This window comes from Sebastes umbrosus, chromosome 12, assembly GCF_015220745.1.
Source record: "Sebastes umbrosus isolate fSebUmb1 chromosome 12, fSebUmb1.pri, whole genome shotgun sequence".
Lineage (NCBI taxonomy): Eukaryota > Metazoa > Chordata > Actinopteri > Perciformes > Sebastidae > Sebastes > Sebastes umbrosus.
Window position 1 is genome coordinate 28229263 of NC_051280.1, and position 22770 is coordinate 28252032.

The following is a 22770-nucleotide window of genomic DNA, read 5'->3' on the forward strand; positions in this document are numbered from 1 at the left end:
TGGGGACAGAGTGTTCTTAAGCGGCCACTGTTGTTGGAGCCACAGATTCACAACCTCTTGGGAGAAAGTGTCCTCAAGTTGACACTGTTGATCAAATCCTGTAAATCCCTGCCCTTTGACAAAAAGCCAAGAACTATTTCAAACCCAAACTTCGCCCCCCTCCCTCTTTCCCTTCCCCCCCGCTCTTTAAAAAACTTCTCCAAACTGTTTCCACATCACATCTTTCCATTCCGATCTCTACAGCCCTCCACGTCTCATCTCTTTCCAAATGTCCCCTCCTCGTCCTCCGCCGTCCTAATCTGTCCATCTCCTCCTCCTCTTCCTCTTCTCTCCATCCTCTTCTCATCTCCCTAGCGCTATCTCTCCTCCCTCCCCTCCTCCATCGCAGATCTCGGGTCTAAGCCGCTTAGTCCTACCATCTCCCAGGATCTTATTGGACCAGAACCACTTGTCTTAAGATAAGGACACACACACGTACACACATTTCAGCCACACACACACATCTGATAAGAAGGCTATGTGGCTCAATGTTCAGCTCGACACCCGACTCGGTGGGGCGAACACACTCCACGCTCTTCGCCGGCTATGCTACCCTCTCTTCCTATCTCTCTATCTAACCACTTTTAATTCCCCCAATTTTTACTATCTGTCCTCCCTTTCTTTTTACATCTCTCCTGTCAGTCTCTTCTCCTCTCATCCCTCCATCTCTCCCTCCCTCCCTCTTCTCCCTCGGGTGATTCAGATGGGTGATATCATATCAGAGCTCTCCATCTGCCACCCACGAGCCAGAGGAAATCTGACTGAGTGAATAAATTAGCCGTACTTGACCTCCCGACCCCCCCCCCCTCCTCCCGGCATCCGTGGCAACAGACTAGAATCTTCCCTCCCGGGGATTAGATCGGAGCGTGCGATTGGCCGGTCGAAGGAACGCAGAGAGGCAGCCGATGAAACGACAAAATAACATTTCAGAGATTTTTATCCCCAAAGGGCAATTTGAAGGTGGCTGGCATGTTACGCGTCCAATATGTTAAAGATTTAGAGCAGGTGAAGATGTGCTTGTCGTACATAAGTGATGATAAGTGGGATTTTGTGCATCAGCTTACATGCAAATAGGTTATCATGAGTAATTTCCCCCTCATTTGATTAAATCAGATAAAATTAAATGCCATTTTGTGCTATGAGAAAAATGTCTTAAAAGTCATTTAAAAAAAATCAACACCAATGTGACTTGAAAAGGTCAAACGCAAAGTCTTGTGCACACGTGAATAAACACACAACAAACACGGTATCAAGTAGCGGGCCGGCCTCGCTCTAGACGAGCTTCAAAGCTGCGTTGACTACCAGCCAGCATCAAAGGAGAAACTCCCTGGGAAATGAAAGGAGAAAATCTTTTATAGCTATCAGCTGTCCACAACACTCATTCAAATCAATTTCCAAACCTGATCTCGGCTTTGGCACGCTCCCCCACCTCCCACACACACACACACACACACACACCAACAACTGCCAGGAGAGAGGAGAGGGCCCAGAGACAGAGAGAGATGGGGAGATGTGAGATGTTTTACATTACCGCAAATGTACAGTAGACTACTGTGGAGTGTTGAGAACGGCTTACGCTAACACGCCTCTGGTCTGTACAGAAGCCACAGAGTCACATTACACGCCTCTCTTCCACCTCCTCCTCCTCTTCTCACCCTCTCTTCCCTCCTTACCTACCTACCTACCTACCTACCGCAATCCATCCTGGAAATAGCCCCTTGGAAACGTAGCCATGACCAAACTCCTGTGTTTCTTTCTCCCCATCCCTTCCTCTGTCTATCGGTTTACTCCCTCTCCTCCTCCTCTCCCTCTCTCCGTCTTTCTCACTTTCTCGGCCGGTGTCCTCTCTCTGTTCACGCTGTATATCAGATCACGCTTTCTCCTGTATAACCTCTAAAGTAGGAGTGTGTCTGAGGTGTTGATAGCGAGGTAATACACTGATAAGTACCGGGATATTTCAATTTTATTATCATTACCCAGCAGGCCGAGGGGCGGAGGAGTGAAGGGCCGCCAACGTGATGCAGCCAATCCAATAAGAGGACACTGGATATTCCCTTACAGGCCACAACGGGGAGAGGAGAGGAGAGGAGAGGAGAGGCTAGGAAACAAGGAGAGGAGAGAGGAGATGAGACAATGAGAGGCGAGAGAGCAAGGAGAGGAGAGGAAACAAGAGGAAAGGACAGGAGATAAGAAAAGGAGGGGAGAGGAGACAAGGAAGTATGAGGAGAGGAAATAAGAGAGGAAATGAGGAAAGGGGAGGAGAGATGAGAGGCAAGGAAACATGAAAAGAGAGAAGACAAGGGTAGGAGAGGAAAACAGAGTGGAGGACAGGATGTATGAAACGGAAGGGAGAGGAGAGGAGACAAGGACAGATGAGGAGAGAAAACAAGAAAGAGATGAGAGGAGATGAAACAAGAGAAGAGAGGAGAGGAAATGAGGAGAGGGAATAAGGAAAGGAGAGGAGAGGAAACAAGAGGAGAGGACAGGAGATAAGAAAGGGAGGAGAGATGAGAGGAGACAAGGAAATATGAGGAGAGGAAACGAGAGAATAGGTGAGAGGAGAGGAAACAAGAGAAGAGAGAAGAGGAAATGAGGAGAGGGGATAAGGAAATGAGAGGAAACAAGAGGAGAGGACAGGAGATAAGAAAAGGAAGAGAGAGGAGAGGAGACAAGGAAAGATGAGGAGAGGAAACAAGAGAAGAGAAGAAATGAGGAAAGGGAATAAGGAAAGGAGAGGAGAGAAGAGACGAGAAAATGAGAGGTGAGGAAACAAGGAAAGGATAGTAGACAAGGGTAGGAGAGTAGACAAAGAAAGATGAGGCCTCTCCAAACTGACACCAGAGAGCCTGTCAACCATCTCTCTGCATTTCACTTTTGCTTTGCTGCTCTCTCACATTAAAAACATTATTCTGTCTGTAATTTACAATACATTCAAACTCAGCTTGTAACTGATAGAAGTGTCACAAAGCTTCTAAAAGTCAGCCATGTTTTTTCACACCTTATCTCCGAAACAACAATCATAATTCCGGATGACACGCACCTATGCATATCATCAATATACGAGCGCAATTACACCCGACGCTCACACGCATAATGTCAGCCGGTGCCACTTACAATCCCATTTTGCCACTGAGGGGATGCCACCCACACACACATTGTCTGACAACCGGGCATACGCGTTTTTATAATAGAAAATGTCACGGGGGAACATTTACCACGCCGTCATAATTTGATTACAGTGTGCAAGAATGATACAGCTGTCGGCGCGATATTAAATACAAACAGGAGCAGGAGGGCTTTTCACGTCAAATCTGCACTTTAAGTGACAGTGTCAGGCCAGTCGGCAAAATTGCGGTGTCAACAACAATGTGCTTTAACATCATTCTGAGGGGGGAAATATGAGATACTGAGAGGGGATGGGGGGGTGCAGGAGAAGTCACAGATTCAATGTGAAATAATTTGTAAATGTGCTCATAAACATTATTATTGTTCTTTAAGAGTAATGATTTGTTTGTTGGAGAGCTGAAAGACAGAATTTCAGCTGTTTTGATGGTGGCATTATGGATGCAAAATATCACTTTCAGCCTCCAAAGAAAATGTTTTATCATCGTCTTTGTCTTCCAGATGTTACAGTGGAAACATAAGCAGCTGTGAGTGTCAGGATCAGAAAAGTGAAAATGGGATCCAAATAACTACACCGGCGACAAAGAGCGCCCGTCTCATCGAAGCCTTCCTTTTTGTTGACTCGTCGGGAATAAATATTTTTCTCGCACGGCTGCTTTGAGAGTGTAACCGACGCTTTTTTGCTGTTCCAACACGCCGCCGAAACTTGTCACATCCAGTTTTCCGGTGTGTCTGCTGAGTTTTGGAGAGGAACGAAGAGGAATCCAATTTTTGTTATAAAAATGTCTCGTCGACTGTGACTTTCTACGTGTGTGTGTGTATGTGTGTGTGTGAGCGCTGAGACTGTCGGGAAGTAAAGCAGCTGAAGTTGATTTTTCTCTTTTTTTTTCTAATGGAGACATAAAGAAAAGCAGTCAAACCGCAGGCCTGTCTAAATGTCTCTGTGTGCGTGTGTGTGTGTGTGTGTGTGTAAGCGCACACTTCCCGGTCCATGGGTATATTTAGATATTGTTGACAAGTGTGAAAGTGCCACTCTTACATTTCATACATTTTATGCCACTCTGACATTCACACACACACCAGATCAGGTTTAGACAATTTAGAGACTTTGAAGAATAAAACAGATTATAACGTGATGCACCATAGAACTAAATTGACCACAAACATGTAAATGCATGCTTCCATAATTGAATTATGGTATTTAATAAGGAGCAATTTGAAGCATGTAGCGTTAAAGAGAAAACAAAACTCTCCCCGAGAACAAAAAGTAAAAAAAAGCCCCAAAACTCCAGATCAAATTTACAGCCTCTAAAGTCTACCCTCAGCCTCTGTCATGCTTGTACTTCTCTGTCTCTCGCTGTTCTTCACACTACCACACATCTTATTTTAGGGTAATTACAGAACCACCCAAAACAATTAACTATATAAACATTTAGAGGAAACCCACAGCCTCTTGCACTATCAACAGAATAAGGTATACTAGTACAGGTGCCATATTTTGAGATTGAAACAATTGTAAAAAAAAAAAATGTTGTTATTGAAAAACAAAATACATATTTAATCTTAGTTAGCAGCCCAAATCATAACACAAAGAAAACTATCTAGGTCTTGCTATAAGTTTGGTGACAGTGCTTCTTTTTGGGATAATTCAATGAGACTTTTCTCTCGTGATCACAATGCATATCAATGCAGCTCACGTGCATGACATAAGTTTACATTGCGAAAAAGTGGCCATCAGAAAAATTTTCATTTAAATAAATGTCTGTTGAGTCACAATCTATCGCTGAATGAGGTAACACAGTGGCGACTGAGCCTATGACCCCCTGATGAAAGTATTGCAATATTTATATCAGGGCTGCCAAAGTTAACACGATAATAAAGCATTAAGACAAATTCCTTTTTGGCGTCACTAATTTCTTTAACGCATTAACGCAACTTGCGATTTTCTGGTTGTAGCTGCTCAGTTTTAAAGCTAGAGTGAAGATACAACCAGGACATACTAGCTTGTCGTGAAGGAGGCTAAATAAAACTCAAAACTTGTGCTAAATTTTGGCGAGGAAAAACTGTCATGGTCAATTTCAAAGGGGTCTGTAGACCTCTGACCTCAAGATATGTGAATGAAAATGGGTTCTATGGGTACCCACGAGTCTCCCCTTTACAGACATGCCCACTTTTCATAATCACATGCAGTTTGGGGCAAGTCATAGTCAAGTCAGCACACTGACACACTGACAGCTGTTGTTGCCTGTTGAGCTGCAATTTGCCATGTTATGATTTGAGCATATTGTTAATGCTAAATGCAGTACCTGTGAGGGTTTCTGGTCAATATCTGTCATTGTTTTGTGTTGTTAATTGATTTCCAATAATAAGTATATACATATATTTGCATAAAGCAAGCATATTTGTCCAAACCCATGTTGATAAGAGTATTAAATACTTGCCAAATCTCCCTTTAAGGTACATTTTGAACAGATAAAAAAAATGTGTGATTAATTTGCGGTTCATCGCGATTAACTATGGACAATCATGCAATTAATCGCAATTAAATATTTAAATCGATTGACAGCCCTAGTTTATATATTTGCAGTATCAACTGGGACATTCCTGCAAAACAAAATGCTGTTTTACAGTTTACAGTTTCTTCATTGTATACAAATAAAGAACTAAGCACACAATTTTAAAAACCTGAAGCTCAAGTATCAACAAAAAGACTCCAAACTGATAAACTCTGAGCACAATTCTGTCGTTTTCACTCCAGTAGAAATTCGAAATCATCCAGGATTGCTACTTTAAAAATGAATAAAAACACAAAAATAGATATACTGTAGGAATGTTTTCTTGGACTGGTTTGGTCTTTGAAATGGCAAAACTAATATTTTCCACACACTGCAGAGTAAACCAGACCACTGTGAAGACTCATTTCACCAGCCAGAAGACGAAGAACACACTGCTATTTAAAACGCTGCTGTCTGCCACATATCAGATATTTGCCGTCATGACACATAAAGAGAAACAGAGAAAGTAAACTGCCTGTCTGCAGTGTGTGAGAGAGCTGACCTGTCCACTCTGTATTCCAGACAGACTGCGGTGTTTGTGCTCGGTGCGTCAGTAGGTGTGTGTGCATCTGCGTGGTGTGTGTTTGCTGATGTCCGAAGCAACAGTCGATACTATTGAAATCTACTCATTCATGTCTGGCCATGAGGCAAAGCTCAAATGTCCTTGTGAATAAGAATCACACCCATTTATCTCCCCCACTCTCTCTCTCATATTATTTGTCCTTGTCTTCCCTTCCAGCTGTAAAACACTCATTTTGTTTCCAAATATTCAATCTCATGTTTCGTCTATCTCCCAGATATGAAATCTGTAACCAAGTTATTCGCCTCAGTCAACAGCTGCTGCAGCTAACGGGAGACGTATGCATCCGCAGTGAAAAATATTACAGAAAGATTTGATCATATACGGAGACACGCATCATCCCGAGGTGGATAATGGCACTCGGGCAATATTCAGCAACAGAATCAATAAGGATTGGACAAGCTTTGTGCATGCAGTCAAATATATTTTTGGAGAATGTGTTACTTAACATTTTTTGTATCCAGAAAAAAAACAGAAGAGGGATATGTTTCTTTCCCAGACTCCCCCCTGTGACATTCATGCAACACTCAGCAAAGAGGATTTACTTCTCAAATAAGCCTTTGTGATTCTCGGAGACGGAGTCGTGGCCGGCAGACAAAAATCACTCTGGAAGCGGGCCCTGACCTGTGGCGGGGATTTCTATTCATGGCAGCACCGGTGAGGCCCGGTTCAGCGGGGGCCAGCTAATTCCTGGTACAGACGAGGCTAAATGGGAAAAGCACACCATTCCATTGCTCATAGATTACTGTGCACAAAGTGTATTTTTGGATCATTGTTAAACCTTTTTTCTGTTTTGTTTCCCTGAAATGATGCTAAATATACTTCTACTTGGCTGCTGTCACGTGCAGCAGTATCGGCTCATGTGACAGACTTTTTTTTGTAATTTGAAAGCATTTTGAGTAGTTTATCTGATCGAAAGAGTGCAAAAAATTACAATTAATAACAAATAGCAGTCAGATATTAAGGAACGTAAAGTAAAAGACAAAATGATAAAAGCATCCACCATTTCTACATCAAACAGAACATTTTCATGTGTTTGATTTATGTTGCAACTGATGTGGATGCCTGCTGCAACACTGAGCATAACGGAAGCCAGAAGAGACTCAGAAGCTGACAATCTGCTCTCGTGCCTCATATTCATCTGTTCCTGTCGAAGCCACAACACGTCGAACTTTTCAGAGACGAGGCACGCACTCACAAAAAACCTTTACGAGGCTGACAGATGACACCGGTGTCTCCGTGCTGACCGACAGGTGACAGAGCTATCTGTCTGTCCTGCAGGAGGAGTGTGACTGAGTGCGTGTGTGGCACCAGCCGCCCTGCTATGACTCTTTATTGCCGTGCTGCGCCGGCGTGTACAACAGCAGCCACTAATCTAGCTGGCTGGCAGGCAGACAGGCGGCTGGCTGGCTGGCTGGCTGGACCGGTTTGCACTACGGGGTTGCATGCAAGTGTGAGCCAATTAGCTCAAGTTTAACAAGGAAAAAGTGTTGCCAGGTATACACTGTTTTCACTCAGTAATAATCCTCTATTTTGTGGAGTTAATAATGATAATAAGAACAATGGGAAACGTCTTTGATGAATGTTGGGAAACAATGCTCTCTGCTCTGCTCTGCATGGAGGTCAAAGGTCAGATACAGAGCAGCAGAGCTGAAGGAGATTTAGGAGGATGCTCAACCACATGTTAACATATGAAAAAGGCTGCAGAGCTTTACAATATCAAACTGCTGGTGTGTGGACATGCAGACGCATAAAAGTGCGTGTCCCTGCAGGTATATGTGTGTGTGTTTATGCATCGGTTGGTTAGATCAGGCCGGCCATATCAGTCTCCTGCCTGGCTGCACGGAGGAAAATGATAAGTAGGCTACACAAATACTGCCTGTCTGCAATCGATGGACGCAAATGCACCAACAGTGTCTTCTGGGGAGGTGTGAGAGAGAGAGAGGGGGGGAGAGAGGTGGGGGGTGAATATTAGCTTATTTTCCAAGCAGGGAGCTTGTGATCCGGCTCAGGGTGTAATTGACGAATGGGGGGGGACCTGAGAGAGATATGATGGGGGTGTGTAGTGGAGGTGGAGAGGGGGTAGACACAGAGAGAAAGAGACACGGAGCAATATGGAGAATAGAAAGTATCTGACACCCGACACAACTCCTCTTCCCCGCCATTAGGCTAATTCTCTGACTTTCTCTGGTTGCCGATAGCGTCTCCAAGTGATATTCCCTCCCCTCCATAACGGCATTACCAGTGGCTGCCTCCTCCAATGCAATCAAACCATTAAACACACAGCTCCGCATCCTCCTGCATGGAGTGATTTCCTTCCAATAGAGAACGACTGGACACCAGCTACTCCCCTTTCCTGTCATCAATAAAAGGAATAATTGGGTCTGTGTGCGTGCAGGGAGAGGATTCTTTATTTGCTCCGTTTGTTAGAAATAATCATCTCATTAATATCATTTTTTTGCATTTGGATATATTTTTGAAAATGTGACAAGAGAATAGGATGATTTAATAGTGCTTTTATAGCTGGTATAATATGGAGGAATCTCACTCACTCATATTTAAATGACTTTAATTGATGAAACAATAAAAAAATATGTCTATATTCCCAAAAAATAAGGAGAAAAGTGCCTATAAATACTAGATATTAAATAAATGGTGTGTGAACAATACAAAATAAAAAAACTTTTGAATCCAATATTAGACAAATCACTCAACCTGGACAGGCTGCAATTTCCAGTGAGGAAAAAAAACATATTTTTTGGAGACAGCCCTATAATAAAATATCCATCCATTAAACTCTTCGCACTTAATTATGGTGATTAGAAGCGCGATAACGAGACGACAATAAGAGCGCGTTTTAAGATGCAGAGCGCGCGGGACCGAGGGGGGCCCTCGCGCTGAGCGCTCTCGTGTCGTGCGTGTTCAAACACTTGTTATTTACCGGCGACGCGTTTATTTCAATTACCGTCTGCATGTCAAATTAGCTCTCGTGCGGTGGTGTTTATTAGCACAGCAAAATAATAATAATAAAAACGCACGCGGATGGAGGAGGAGGAGGAGGAGGAGGAAGAGGAGGGAGGAGATGGAGAAAAGGGAGGAGGAGATGGAGGGAGGGAGGAGAAGTGTGGAAGGAGTTCTGCTTTTAATAAAGAATGAGGAATTAGTGCATATTGATAGGACTTAATAGACCGAGGGGGGTCATCAAACTAGTCGCGACTGAGCGATCCATGGTTAATTTACTATCAGTGTCATGTTATGGGGGGAGAGGAGAGGAGAGGAGAGGAGGAGAGAGGAGAGGAGATTAGATGAGAGGAGAGGAGAGGAGTGGACTAGAAATGAGGAAAGGGAATAAGGAAAGGAGAGAAGAGGTGAGGAAACAAGGAGAGGAGACAAGTGTAGGAGAGGAGAGGAGAAGAGAGGAGGAGCGAGGAGAGGAGAGGAGAGGAGAGGAAACAAGGAGAGGAGACATGTGTAGGAGAGGAGAAGAGAGGAGATGGGGAGGTAATGCGCGCGTCATGACGCATTAATATTCCCAAATATGAGAAGTGCATGATATCATCATATATCCTCCTGGGAACCGAGTTAAAAAAAAAGTGTCTTCCAATTAATTTTTTTAGTGATTTCTGTCCTATTTTGGGTTAAAAAGAAAATCTTAACAATTTAGGGCTTGTTAAACTTTATTTTTATTGTCCACTGTGTAGTGGACTACAGGACTATTTCAGTGTGAAAAGACTAAAACAAATGAACAGATTATGGCTGTAGAGTGATATTAAACCAAGAATACATTCAAATTGATTAAAAAACACCAACACATGCCATATCACTGGAAAGCCTAGGATGTCCTCTTTACAAATACACTATAGGTCAAAAGAGTAAGAGGATATGCATGTGGACAAAATGTCCACTACAGAGGACACATGTCAATGGGCTGGGTCTCATATAAAGGCCTGGATACATGTGGATTTATAGGGAAAAGTGTTCAGACAGAGAGGGAAAATTTATTCACTTTACATTTTCTTCTTGTGGTGGTAAATAAAACTTGGAGAGAATAAAAAACCTTCTTTTAATTCTCTACTAAAAACATCCTGATGTGATGAATATGAGTTTGAAGCTACTTAATGATTATCTACGTGGCGATAAAAGTGCGAGTTAACTGTTTTTTTGCTGATAATTAAGCAGGTGGGAAGTGTTTTTTTCTTTATTTATTTTTTAGTCTCGGACGTGGAGCTTCTTCTGGAGCCAAAATTAAAATAAACTTCCCCTCCTCGCGGTCATCGATCCAGCACAGAAAGGTGTGAAATGGACATTAATTTTAGTTCACTTGTCGCTGCGTTAAAGGAGATCAATGGTGAGCAATAACAGCTGACTGCTGAGAGAGAGAGGAGAGAAGAGGTAGGAGAGGAAGAGAGGAGGAAGGGTGAGAATCGAAAACGCTGACAAATAAATCATCTTTTGCTACTTTTCCTCCAACCTCGACACTTTGGGTAAGATGGAGAGAGAAGAGGCCTAAATGAATAAGTAAGAAAAACAGACTTTAAATTAAATACAATTATTATTATTGTTATTTCTTTTCCTGGTTTTGCTTTGGTTTTGAATGTTGATGTTGTTTTCTCTATAAGTGTACTTGATGGGTTTGTCTGTAAACTCATCTACTTAAAAGTTGGTTTATAGACTGTTGCAATTACAAACAGTGGATTGCATATAAATGAAAACAGCCTTGAAAAAAGGGGAAAAAATTAAAAAAGTATAACAAAATAAATAAATAAAATATCAAAGCTGAAACATTAAATTTGGTGGAGAAAAACAAATGTGCAGAATTCCCTCATAAAAAGGCCCGTTTTGTGTTGTTTCATTCAAACATAATTGAATTCATAGTTTGTCTGAAAATACGCATCATTACATGTGATTTATTTATGTGAGTGGAATCCCAAAGCTCCGAGGCATATATTCTCTGAATTAATACCACTTGGAAACTTACAATTTAAACACCCCAAAAGTTACAATAAAAATCAGACTTCCATAGAAATGTATCAATAAAAATATCAGGCTTTTGTAGCGCGTTTAAATGTGGAGTTGGAATAAAAAGCGACGGCCTGTAAATCACTCATGTGAAAATAATAAAACGATGTGATGCACCATTCTGGATGACAAAAAAATGCAGCTTTAATTTGTCTTAATTTATAATAAACATCGGCTTATTTAAATGATCGTTTGAATATATTTTAACCCTTAAAATAAATCAATGTACGTGAAATCAATGTCTCATTAACATCTAATTAAAAAAACATAAGAATTAAACTGAGATTTAGAGTAAACATTAATTGGAGAAAAATATATTAAATAAAGCTGCATTACATTAATCCTTAAAATTATTGATTCAATGAATGCATTTTTATAATATATAGAGAGAAATAGGCCTTTAATGGAGAAGTGTCTCATATAATTAAAGGTGTATCAGCAAATTGTGTCAATAAGAAACCGGAAACAAACCATCTACTGTTTATGATGCAATTTAACGTGTTGAAAATATATTGTTTCCTTATTTCCCTCTTTTACATATAATTATTGCTCGCTAATGTGCGCATGGTGGTGAAATGAAAGGGCTCGGCTGCTCGTTAGAAGACAGAGCTGGTTGATCTGACAATCAATACAAATCAATAGTGAAGGGATTCATCACACTGGATGTGGAGTTTGTTATTTATTTATTTATTTTTTATACTTTATTTTTTTCCCTTTTTTCAAGGCTGTTTTCATATATGCAATCCACTGTTTGTAATTGCAACAGTCTATAAACCAACTTTTAAGTAGATGAGCTTACAGACAAACCCATCAAGTTACACTAGAGAGAAAACAACCTCAACATTCAAAACCAAAGCAAAACCAAAAAGAGAATTAACAATAATAATAATGACAAAAAGACAGAGTAGAGTTTAAAAAAACAAAAACTACAAAGCAAACAAAAAAAAACACACATAATAAACAAAAACAATAATAATACGAGAGTAATAATAAATTAAATCAACTTTTTTTTTAGGAACTGTAATTCAATGTTTCAATGAGCCGCCTCGAGCGCACCTTCACTCCTCCAAACGGCTGTTTTTACGCGCTATTTATTGTCTGGCACTGAGAGGATTTCTCAAACTTGGAAATGACTACTAATAGGTCTCCGCTTGCATTTTTTTTTTTTTTCCCACACTACTAATTTTTATTATTCCCTGTTCTGGGTGTTTGCGGCTTTGTGCGGCTGTGCGCGTTGATCCGTGCGCGTGTACGCGACTGCTCACTTGTTTGCTTCAGTGAGGTCGGTACTTTAAAAAAAACTCAAATAAAACGGCATGGATGTGATTAAGACGAGGCGGTTAGAATTTGTGAAATATGTCTCAGACTATAAAAGAGCAGAAGAAGTTGTGAAAAAGTCAGTTATCCAACGGTTTTCATTGTCACTCTGAATAAAAACTTCAACTTATTAAATCAAAAATAAATAAATAAAATCGAATTAAATATCACACCATGTCTACAGTATAAAGAAATAAGAGGAAAAACACCAACAATATGAAGAAAAATAAAACTCCTATTATAAAATTGTTTGCCAAACATGATTTAAAAAAATAAAAAAATAAACCTGATATCTGTTAAAAAAATAATAATCCTTTCTTCCTGATGAGACACGCCGAAAAAAAGTAAATGAAAAAGTGAATATTGTATATCCGGTGATACCTCCGCAGCAGCAGCAGCAGCAGCGGGACCTGGCGCTTTGGGAAGCCGATTTTGGCTCCCTGTTCTCGGCCGTGAAGCTGGGAGGCCCCCGGGACTTCCTCTGGCTGGGCGCTGCTTATTTAGGGGGGAGGATGTAAATTATAGTGGCTCCCTAGTTAACAGGTGTTTCCCAACTGTGCGTGTAGGCCTGTGTGCATGTGTGTGTGTGTGTGTGTGTGTGTGTGTGTGCACGTGCACGCGCACGACAGGCAGCCTTTTCTTTTATGAATCCAAGCCGTCTGTTTCTCTCTTTCACAGAAACTGAGAATAATTTGTTGCGCATTTGAGGACTTATATTACACACACACGCTAATAGAGTGGAGGATTTTCTGTTCTCTCTTTTTTTTTTGTTCTCTATAATTTCTATTTTTGTTCTTTTTCACAAATATTTGTATTTTTTATTTTAATTGCTATAATCACATTTGGTTGAATAAAACTAAACGTCTCATAACCCGAGATTAAAACGCAAATTCGTTTATGAAGATTGGTGATCCCATTCTGATAGTATTGCGGTCCAGAAGTCCTTCATAAATACATGTAAATCTGTGTTAGTGATTCATTAAAAATCAGCCTCATCAGAGGCTTTATTGGACCCCAAATAATAGGAGCAATATGCGGCACTTTACGCCACACATGTCCTCATCATTAGGAGCGCTTTAGTGCTGCAAAGAAACAGCAACTTTCAGTAAAAAACAGCAACAGAACGATACAAGGAGCTATATAACCACTGCTGTCTTCATGTGAAGAACTACAACTTTTAAATAAATAGAATCAGTGCAGGCCTGCTGTTCATTATTGAGGATCTATCTGGTAATGATGGGAAAAGATGCTGGGAGCTCTGCGGTCATAATAAAGATTACACTTTCTCTGGCAGAATTTCATTGTATTTTTAATTCTTTTACTGGGAGGTTTGAGAATAATTTAAGGATGTAATCATTAATTCTGAAAGAACACAACCTGCCTTCATCCAAAAGCAACGACTAAACCAAATATTAAGAGTTGGAAAAAGTTGAAATATTGGTTGCAGTTGGTGTGGCCCTACAGTGCTTGTAATGTACTAATTAATGTATGCGTAATGGCACTGGCACAAGCACTATACTGAACAATTCAAGTGTTTTCATGAAACCACTTTCTAGTTTGGAAACCTGGAATCTGCACGCACGCACACGCCTGGAGAGACATACACGTACTCGCACTCACGCGCACACGCGTAAAAGAAAGTCCCAAACAGGAGACAGACCGAGTCGTGACTTTTACTATTTATTTATTTTTTACGCGTTAAAAAAACGCCACCATGCAGCGAGCAAAAAAAAAAAAAGAAGAAAAACGCACAATCCACCGAGAAAGTTTCCTGAAACGAGACAGAATCCGCTTCAACAAGGCGTGGAAACACAAACTGTATATGAGCTTCAAACCCAACAACAACAACAAGAAGAGAGTCAGTGTTACTCACCTCTCCGTGGAACACAATCCGCTTCTTCTTCTTGCAGACGACTCCTCAGTTTCCTGCTTTTTCTTCTTCCTCAGGTTTTTTTTTTTTTATCCTTACAACAAAACTTTTTGTGCGCAGTGGGAAATAGAATATCAGTAGCAGTGGAGCTCCTTCTGGCTCTTTACGCAGCAGCGGCAACCGGAGATAACCGGGAGGCGCTTTGTGGAAGCAAAAAGTAGTTAACACCTCCCTGTTAGGTTACCAAAGAGCAGCCAGAGAGAGAGAGAGAGAGAGGGAGGGAGAAGGAGAGAGAGAGAGAGAGGGAGAGAGAGTGTAAAGTGGGTATCAATAGCGCAATCGCAGCGTGCAGCGATGCAGCTGGAACACCGAGAGGAGCGATCAGTGAGAGGAGAAGAGGAAGAGGAGTGGAGCCGGTGAGGAGGACTCAGGAGCGCAGAGACGGTGGTGGTGGGTGGTGGTGGTGGTGGAGGAGGTGGTGGTGGTGGGTGGTGGTGGTGGTGGGGGTCTCACAGTGCTCAGCGGCGACGTGTGTGAGGCTGGAGCTGAGCTGGGAGTGTGGGGGTGGTGGAGGGAGGGAGAGGAGGAAGAGGAGGAAGAGGAGGGGTGTCCATGGTCCAGAGCGCTCCGAGGTGCAGTGCTGCCGCGCAGCGCTCGGGTCGCTCAATTATTATTATTTTTTTTTCATTATTTTATTTTTTTATATTTATTTTTTTATTTATTTTTATTTATTTTCTTTTATCATTTTTTATTTTTTTACATTTTTTTTTTTTATTATTTTATTCTAACGTTTTTATCTATTCCTTTGTTACTATACTGTTTACTTTTTTTTTTTTTTTTTTTTTATATATTCTGTATATATATTTTTTTATATTTTTTTATTTATTATTCTTATTTTTTTTATTCTTATTTTATTCTAACGTTTTGTTATTATACTGTTTACTTGCACCAACAAATCCAAAGCATATTCCTATAGTGTATACCTCTTACACCTGGCAATAAACATGATTCTGATTCTGATTCTGATTCTGATGACTGACAGACACAACAAGCTCATCTGCGTCTTTTCTATAGGTTCAAAACAACACTTTTTTAATTTATAATCAGCACTAATTAACCATTTCAACGTGAGATTCTTCTTTTCTTCTCTGCTCCCTATAACTGCGTCCTTTACTCGCCTCCTTCAAACACAATCTGGATCACTCAGATTCCTCCTCTCCATGTGAGAGAGAGAGAGATCAGGGAACCGGACAGTGTTCACATCCTACATTTGTGTCACTGTTTTCTGCAAGATAAAACCAGCCAGTGGCAACATATTTCTGACATGATGAAGTCAACTTTACCAAAATATGTCTTCTGCAAAATGTGGACAGTGTTTCTCCACACCCCCCACCCATCCTCTCTGTCTGCTGGCTGGTTCCCCTGGGTGATTTCCACTGAGCTTTGTGCGCAAAGTGAATGAATTATCCCCCTCCTCTCTCTCTCTCCTCTCTCTCTGCTCTCTCTCTCTGCATCTCTTTCACCCGTTGGAGAGACTGCTTGCCATAAAGCCAATGAAGTCCACCTCTTAACAAAAAGAGGTGGACTACCAGACACTCTTATAAAGTGTGCACTAGAGACTGAAGTTAGTGGGACTGAGGGGGAAGCTCACTAAACCGGCAGCTGTGTGGCAAAGTCCAGGCATGGAGCAACCAAAACTTTTACACAAGACATTTACAAATAAAGTATGCACATTTGAGGGGAAAAGTCTAGCAAAACTAGTGAGGTATTTTATTGTGTGACATCCTTCAAACTTCAACTTATGAAGCATTATTTTGCAACCGGTCTTGGATCATTTTTATATAAAAATGACTCCTATTTTTAATTAATTTCTCTATTTTATTTTTGCATATTCTTGCTCTCCATTATCCTGACTGTATATACTCTACCATAATCTATAACAAAACACTGAAAGTTCCTTGTGTGCATCTTCTCTTTAGGACTTCAATCATTTGACTTAACAAACTGCAAGAAAGAAAATTAAAAAGCAAAGCTCATTTATGGTACAAACACAAGTTATAGATCCAACAATTAGCCCTGGAATATTTTTAATTTTGTGAGGGGAATTATGATGTATAATTTGAGCATAAATATGTGTGTTTTGGGGGGTAAGACTAGAGAGTGTCAGACTGAGAGAGAGAGACAGAGAGAAGAGAAGCCTCCTGTCCCAGCTGTCTTCCTCTCCACTACACCCCCCTGCTGGTCACATGTGGAACTGACCGACACCACTAACAGCTTTAGACTAACTTTTATTCTTCTGATGCAACTCACTTTGGGTCAGTAACTGTAAGCAACAGAGTGGTGCTGTAAGTGGCACAATTTAGTTTTCATGATTTGATTCAAACTGTGCAATAAAAGGGTAAAAAAAAAGTGTGGAAAACTGATCTAAAATTAGTTTTTACAATAAAGCAAATAGGGATCAATATGAACAATGATTTTGTATTATCAGAAAATCGCGGGGTCACGCACACAAAATAATGTGAGGTGAAAACTAATGGTATCATAGTGTGCATTTTACTCTAATGGACAAGGCACTTAGAGGGAAAAATTATAATTTTTTCCCAATTTATTTAAGGATTCACGACATTCTCCTAAAACTGGGCTAAACTGGACTACTACAATAAACAGAATATATGATAATACATTGTTCTTTATCCCAGCTTTGTAGATCTTAAGTGCCATAAAGGCTGATTCCATCTAAAATGACGTCTCCCACCTACAGTTCATCACACAAGACGCATGATGGTTATCTAATGGAACTTTGATCTGCTTCCACGCTATAATATACCAATGTTGTAGGTGACAATAGCGTGGGAAAAGTGAAGAGGCTCCTGTGTGTGTGTGTGGTCTCCACACACATGAGGGGTTAGCAGCAGCGGTAGCAGTGCCATTAGTGGTGTGTTGTCTTGCTAATAGGCTCAGTTTGGAGTCAATGGGCCGACTGAGGAAGAGGACCATCCATGTATTAGATCCCTCTCCATTCAAAGTCTAATGCCCACTCTTTAGTCCCACCCTCTGATGTTTTCAAATGCTTGCCTCTGTGTGTGTTGACTAGGAAGCACTTTGATAGCACCTGTTGCGCTGCTGAGTGCATCTGCACTGCTTCTCCCCCCCCCTCTCCAGAGCAAAGGAATTCCTCATGCTGATATCAGAGGCACAAGGGATACTACGAATGTGCTTAAAGGTGTTTGAGACATGTGGTGCTTTAATGTTCAAAAAACACATTATTTTCCTTATACTGTCTGTCTGAATATACCTGTATTCACCTTCTGTCTGAAACGCTCCGTTTTAGCAGCTGTCCCTTTAAAAAGACCAGTCTGCTCTGATTGGCTTGCGAGAAAAATATGGTGCATCTTTGCAAAAGCAGTTCTCAAGCTTTCGGTGAAGATACTCAGATCGGGACCCTACAAAAACTGACTGGGTCGTCTTATTTCACAGTTATTAGGCTCTCCAGATACCCAAATGTATGAGCACAAGCACTGAGTTTTTCATGATATACAGTACCTTTAACTTAGCTAGCTGTGCAGATAGTTTTGATTTTACTTGCCAAGGTTTTTAGATATCTGTCTTTGCCTCCACACCAATACATCGATGGAGGTGAACGGGAGTTGTTTGGTTTGTTCTCACAGAGTTGAAAAAATATATTTCAAAAGTTCAACAGGCCCAACTCTTTCAACATATCCTCATAGGATCTCTTACAAAGAGTTATTTTGTTATTTTTTTTGCATGTTTTCCTACAAATGTCCAGCAACACAAGTGATCAGTGTGCCTGCGCAAGCCCCTGTGGTGTTTAGGCTACTTGGTTGGGTTTAGGAAAAGTCATGGTTTGGGTTAAAATAACTACGGAAATGGTGTTAAGTACAGAAGTTACGTGACAAATAAGTTGATGTTGACTTCTGGTTTCACACGGGGCATGAACAGCGATCTCCTGGGTGAAAGTCTGGTGTTTTTAGTGTTATTAGACCCCGTCCCCCCTTACGTCACCTGTCCTGGCTAACGACTACGTGGATTACATACAAACTGATTACGTGGGTTATATAGGAAATTATACTTCATTACTTTTCGTAGGTATAGCTACAATCAGTGTATGAGAACAGCCAGACTCATTCCAGTACCTGATGATACTCTATACACCTCAATGTTAACAGTTTTAATTGGACTACTTTCTGTTGACAGAGTTGAAATGATATATTTGGTAAGGAGTAGAATATCTTTCATTTGTCCACATAAGCTCAGACCAAGGATTATATGAGAAGAAAGATAGTGGGCGTTCAGACCGAAAACAGCACTGAAAACTATAGAAACTACAAATCAATTAACAACACAAAACAATAAAACATATTGTCCAGAAACCCTCACAGGTACTACATTTAGCATAAAAAAATATGCTCAAATCATAACATGGCAAACTGTAGCCCAACAGGCAACAACAGCTGTCAGTGTGTCAGTGTGCTGACTTGACTATGACTTGCCCCCAAACTGCATGTGATTATCATAAAGTGGGCATTTCTGTAAAGGGGAGACTTGTGGGTACCCATAGAACCCATTTTCATTCACATATCTTGAGATCAGAGGTCAAGGGACCTCTTTGAAAATGGCCACACCAGTTTTTCCTTGCCAAAATTTTACTAACATTGGAGCGTTATTTAACCTTTAACGCGACAAGCTAGTATAACATGGTTGGTACCAATGGATTTCAATTTTTTTTAGTTTCATATGATACCAGTATCTTCAGTCTAGCCTTAAAACTAAGTCCGGTGCAACTCCGAAAGATCGAATAGCAGCTGGGCCTGATGACGGCCCCTCGTATTTTTAAGAGGTTAATTACAAATTTTAAGTTTCGTTAATGTCTCAAAGAAATTAGTGGCGTTAAAACACATTATTATCGTGTTAGCTTTGACAGCCCTAATCTATACAATGTACATACTTGTATGCTTCCAGATGCAAGAAAGATCTGAAAAGCCATCTCCTCCCTCACCCTAGACCTCCCCTCACTGGTGACATGACATGAGTGTACAGCGTTGCGTGTTAGCAGACACAGGTTAACATCGGGGGCTCGTCGTCGTGTTTTTCGGCAGATTTCTTAGCATCCATCTGAACCGAGTCATGTCCTTGTGTTATGAAACCCCTGACATCTCCTCTGGAATGACAGAGTGATAATGAAAAGCCGAGCTGACGGCGGAGGTCCGGGGCTGCCCTCTCACGGCCCGCTTTCACCTCTGCTCGGCCGGATTTATCCTTAAAATTGAATTGCAGTTTTTCAAAACTGAGCCGGGAGGGCTGGCCTGAGGCGAGCTGGGGTGGAGAGGGTGCGACGAGCAGCGGGTTTGAGCTTTGTTTATGTTGCTCGTTGGCTACCGGGCATTCTCTGTAAATCAGGTGGAAAAAGAAGGTCCTGTAGCGAAGCCATTTCAGTTTTTATTTTGAGCTGGTTGGTGTATACACAGATAAAGACAAGGTTTCCTAGCAGCGAGGCCTCGTCGATTTTACGACTTGAACCCGTAATCCTTTGATATTTTAAGGCAGCTCAAACTTGACCCTCCCTACCGCGCGGTGACTAAAGTAATACCCTGTTAGGTCCTTTACACCACGTGGGACTTAATTCCTTAAACAAACCATGTTTGAGTGTGATTTACAGCTAATCTGGACAGGCGACGGTCATTTCTATCTTTCCTTTAATAATTTACGATTGGTGGAATTTATAGCGCCGGCTCCCCAGCCGTGCATGCCGCCAAATCCATATGTCTGTAATATAATGAGATTTAAGCGCAGCGAGATTATAAATTATGGTGTGATTTGTTCTCTCGCTGTTTTGTCAGGGCATAGCCTTTGAGTGTGTGTGTGCGTAGCTCGGGGACATGGCTGGCATTTGGCTGCCACGACGCTCTAATTGCTGACGTACACACAGATAGATGGGACCTGATGGTTGGTGTCGCCACTGGAGGGAGGGAGGAGAGGGGAGGAAAGAGGAGGATGAGGAGAAAGAAGACGAAGGGGGACAGCTGACTGGAGGAGATGAGGACGGGGAGGAGGAAAGGGAAGTAGAGCATGGATGGATGGATGGATGGATAGATGGAGAGACAAGCGAAGGGGACAGATATTGTCTTGTGGCGGGAGACGCGGCTGCCAGCAGCTACACGGCCAAGCGGTTAACCACACCGAGGGAGCCACATTTAGAGAAAGCAAAGCAGAGAGACAGGGAGAGAGGAGGGACACATTCATCTCGCTCTCAGATCCGTTGCTCCAGGGAGCTGTTGGAAAATGAAGAATTACATGGCCCTGATCGGATTACATTACAGAACAAGTGATTACATGCACTTGACTCTTGTACAAAAGAACCAAAAAAAAAAATGAAGGAAGGGAAAGGAAACATACATGATCTGATTAATTATGTAATTATGTGGTATTTGTTCTGGCTATGATACATGGGCAACAATCTGAGGGGAGCTAGATGGGTAATTTCATCAGTGTTTCACTGCTTGCCATCTAAACCGGCTTTAATATAAATGTTGATTTCGTCCCAGTCGTCACTTACAGACTTGACTGCCGTATATTTAAAAACATTCTCTGTCATTGTACTTGGTTTGCATGAAGAAAAGGGTGGAAAAGACATGAGACCTGATGAATATTAGATAGAAAACAGAAACTAGGCTGAAATGTTCAGATTGTTGAGTTACGATTCATATTAATATTGTTCACTTTATAAATTGTGGTGAGAAATAAAAAAAAAATCGAATTATAATTGGTACGTCCCAGTTATCAGTTAATAACGGAGCAGATTTGCTCCCATTGATAGCATTTTTATGTACAGTTACGATGAGCCAAATGAAGAGCTCATCAGATCAATGAGCATTGGTATTATAGTTTGGTCAAATACCTTAAACCAGGGGCCAACACATTTTTGTTATCACAGACTGTTCTTGCCAACCAGCTCTATTGCCAGACGAGAGCGTTGATATCGGGCGATTCTATGAAACCCGGCGTTACGTGCGATGCCAACGTTTTTTTTTTTTTTTTTTTACAATCATGCATCATCATCACAATCACTTTTTTTGAAATTTTGGCTTTCAACAATATCCGCACATGACTACAGTATACGTTATGGCTAGGGAAAGTTTGTGGTTGTGGTAAATAAACTATGGTTAGAATGTGGTTACCGGTGTTACACACCGATTACATTACATACCCACCGCCCCCACCGTCGTTTTGCTTTTTTTTTTACAGAAATAAAACCTGTTTAGTTAATTTTGCCGTATCAGCGCCGTGTTATCAATAGATTGTCAGATGACGGACGCTACAAACTGACAGTGAATGCATCTGCTCCATATGGAGTCTCAGCTCAGAGAGGCAGGTGTCATATTTCACACACACGGGACGAGAGAGAGTTGACAAGGCCGAGAGATGGCGGAGGATTTGGTGTCAAAGTGAAAAGCAAACGCGCTTATTTCAGATTTAAACCCAGATTTAAACCCGCAACACAAGCTCTACCGGAGAGGCCAGAAACACCGCCGCCCATATTGACCGTCATCTTTTCTTGTGAAATGTCCGGTGTGGGAACAGGTGGGGAAATTTCCTCATCATCACATCCCTATTAGGCAGCTAAAACACATGGTTAAGGTTCGGGAAAGATTAATCTTTACGAACACGATTCTGCAGTCATATGTAGGATATGTAGTCAACAGGACTATGTTTTGGTATCGTAAGCATTCTGGTTTCCGTTTCTAGTCTAGTCGAGTAGCATTGACCAATCACGTTCAAGCAGGCTTTGGTTGACTGCAGGTAAACAGTCCATGTGGAGAGCAAAAGAGGTGGAACGCATTGGCAGAAATGCAATCTGGGAACCCCATGGCTATCATCGGACAATCATTTAGCGTTTTATTGGTTTGAAATAAACTTATAAACTGACTACTTGTGAAACAATCCAGGCGTACACGACGTCTCTCAACTCCAACTCCAGTCTCTCATCTCAAGTTGCTAATCGGACTGTAAACGATGAGCAGCGCATGAAAAAGCAAGTCTTGGCCCGGATATCACTGGCTACACCGGAACCCCAGAAATATAGCCCCTCGCCCCCAGAGGCTTATCCTAAGAAGAGCCTGACATATCTGCCTGACAGTAAATGTTCCATGGAGTGGTACTGGATTGGGACCCACTGCCTAAAGTGACTGGTGTCAAAGTTTTCCTAACATTGAAACCTCTGGTGGTTGAGCAAATAATGGCACAACTTT

At 41.4% G+C, this 22770-nt stretch overlaps 1 protein-coding gene across 8 annotated transcripts in view; it reads right to left on the reverse strand.

Annotated features, from left to right (window-relative positions):
• The window catches only part of rnf220a (ring finger protein 220a), a 313964-nt gene that overhangs the window by 187122 nt on the left and 104072 nt on the right, over positions 1-22770 (reverse strand). The window contains exon 1 of one of the 8 annotated variants that reach the window (XM_037786677.1): positions 14507-14910. The exons of 1 other annotated variant lie outside the window; for it this stretch is intronic. The gene's annotated coding sequence lies outside the window, so the exon portion shown is untranslated. Of the gene's footprint in view, positions 1-14506; positions 14911-22770 lie in introns of those variants that run through there. 6 more of the 8 variants (XM_037786675.1, XM_037786673.1, XM_037786676.1 and 3 more) reach the window with 6 other exon arrangements.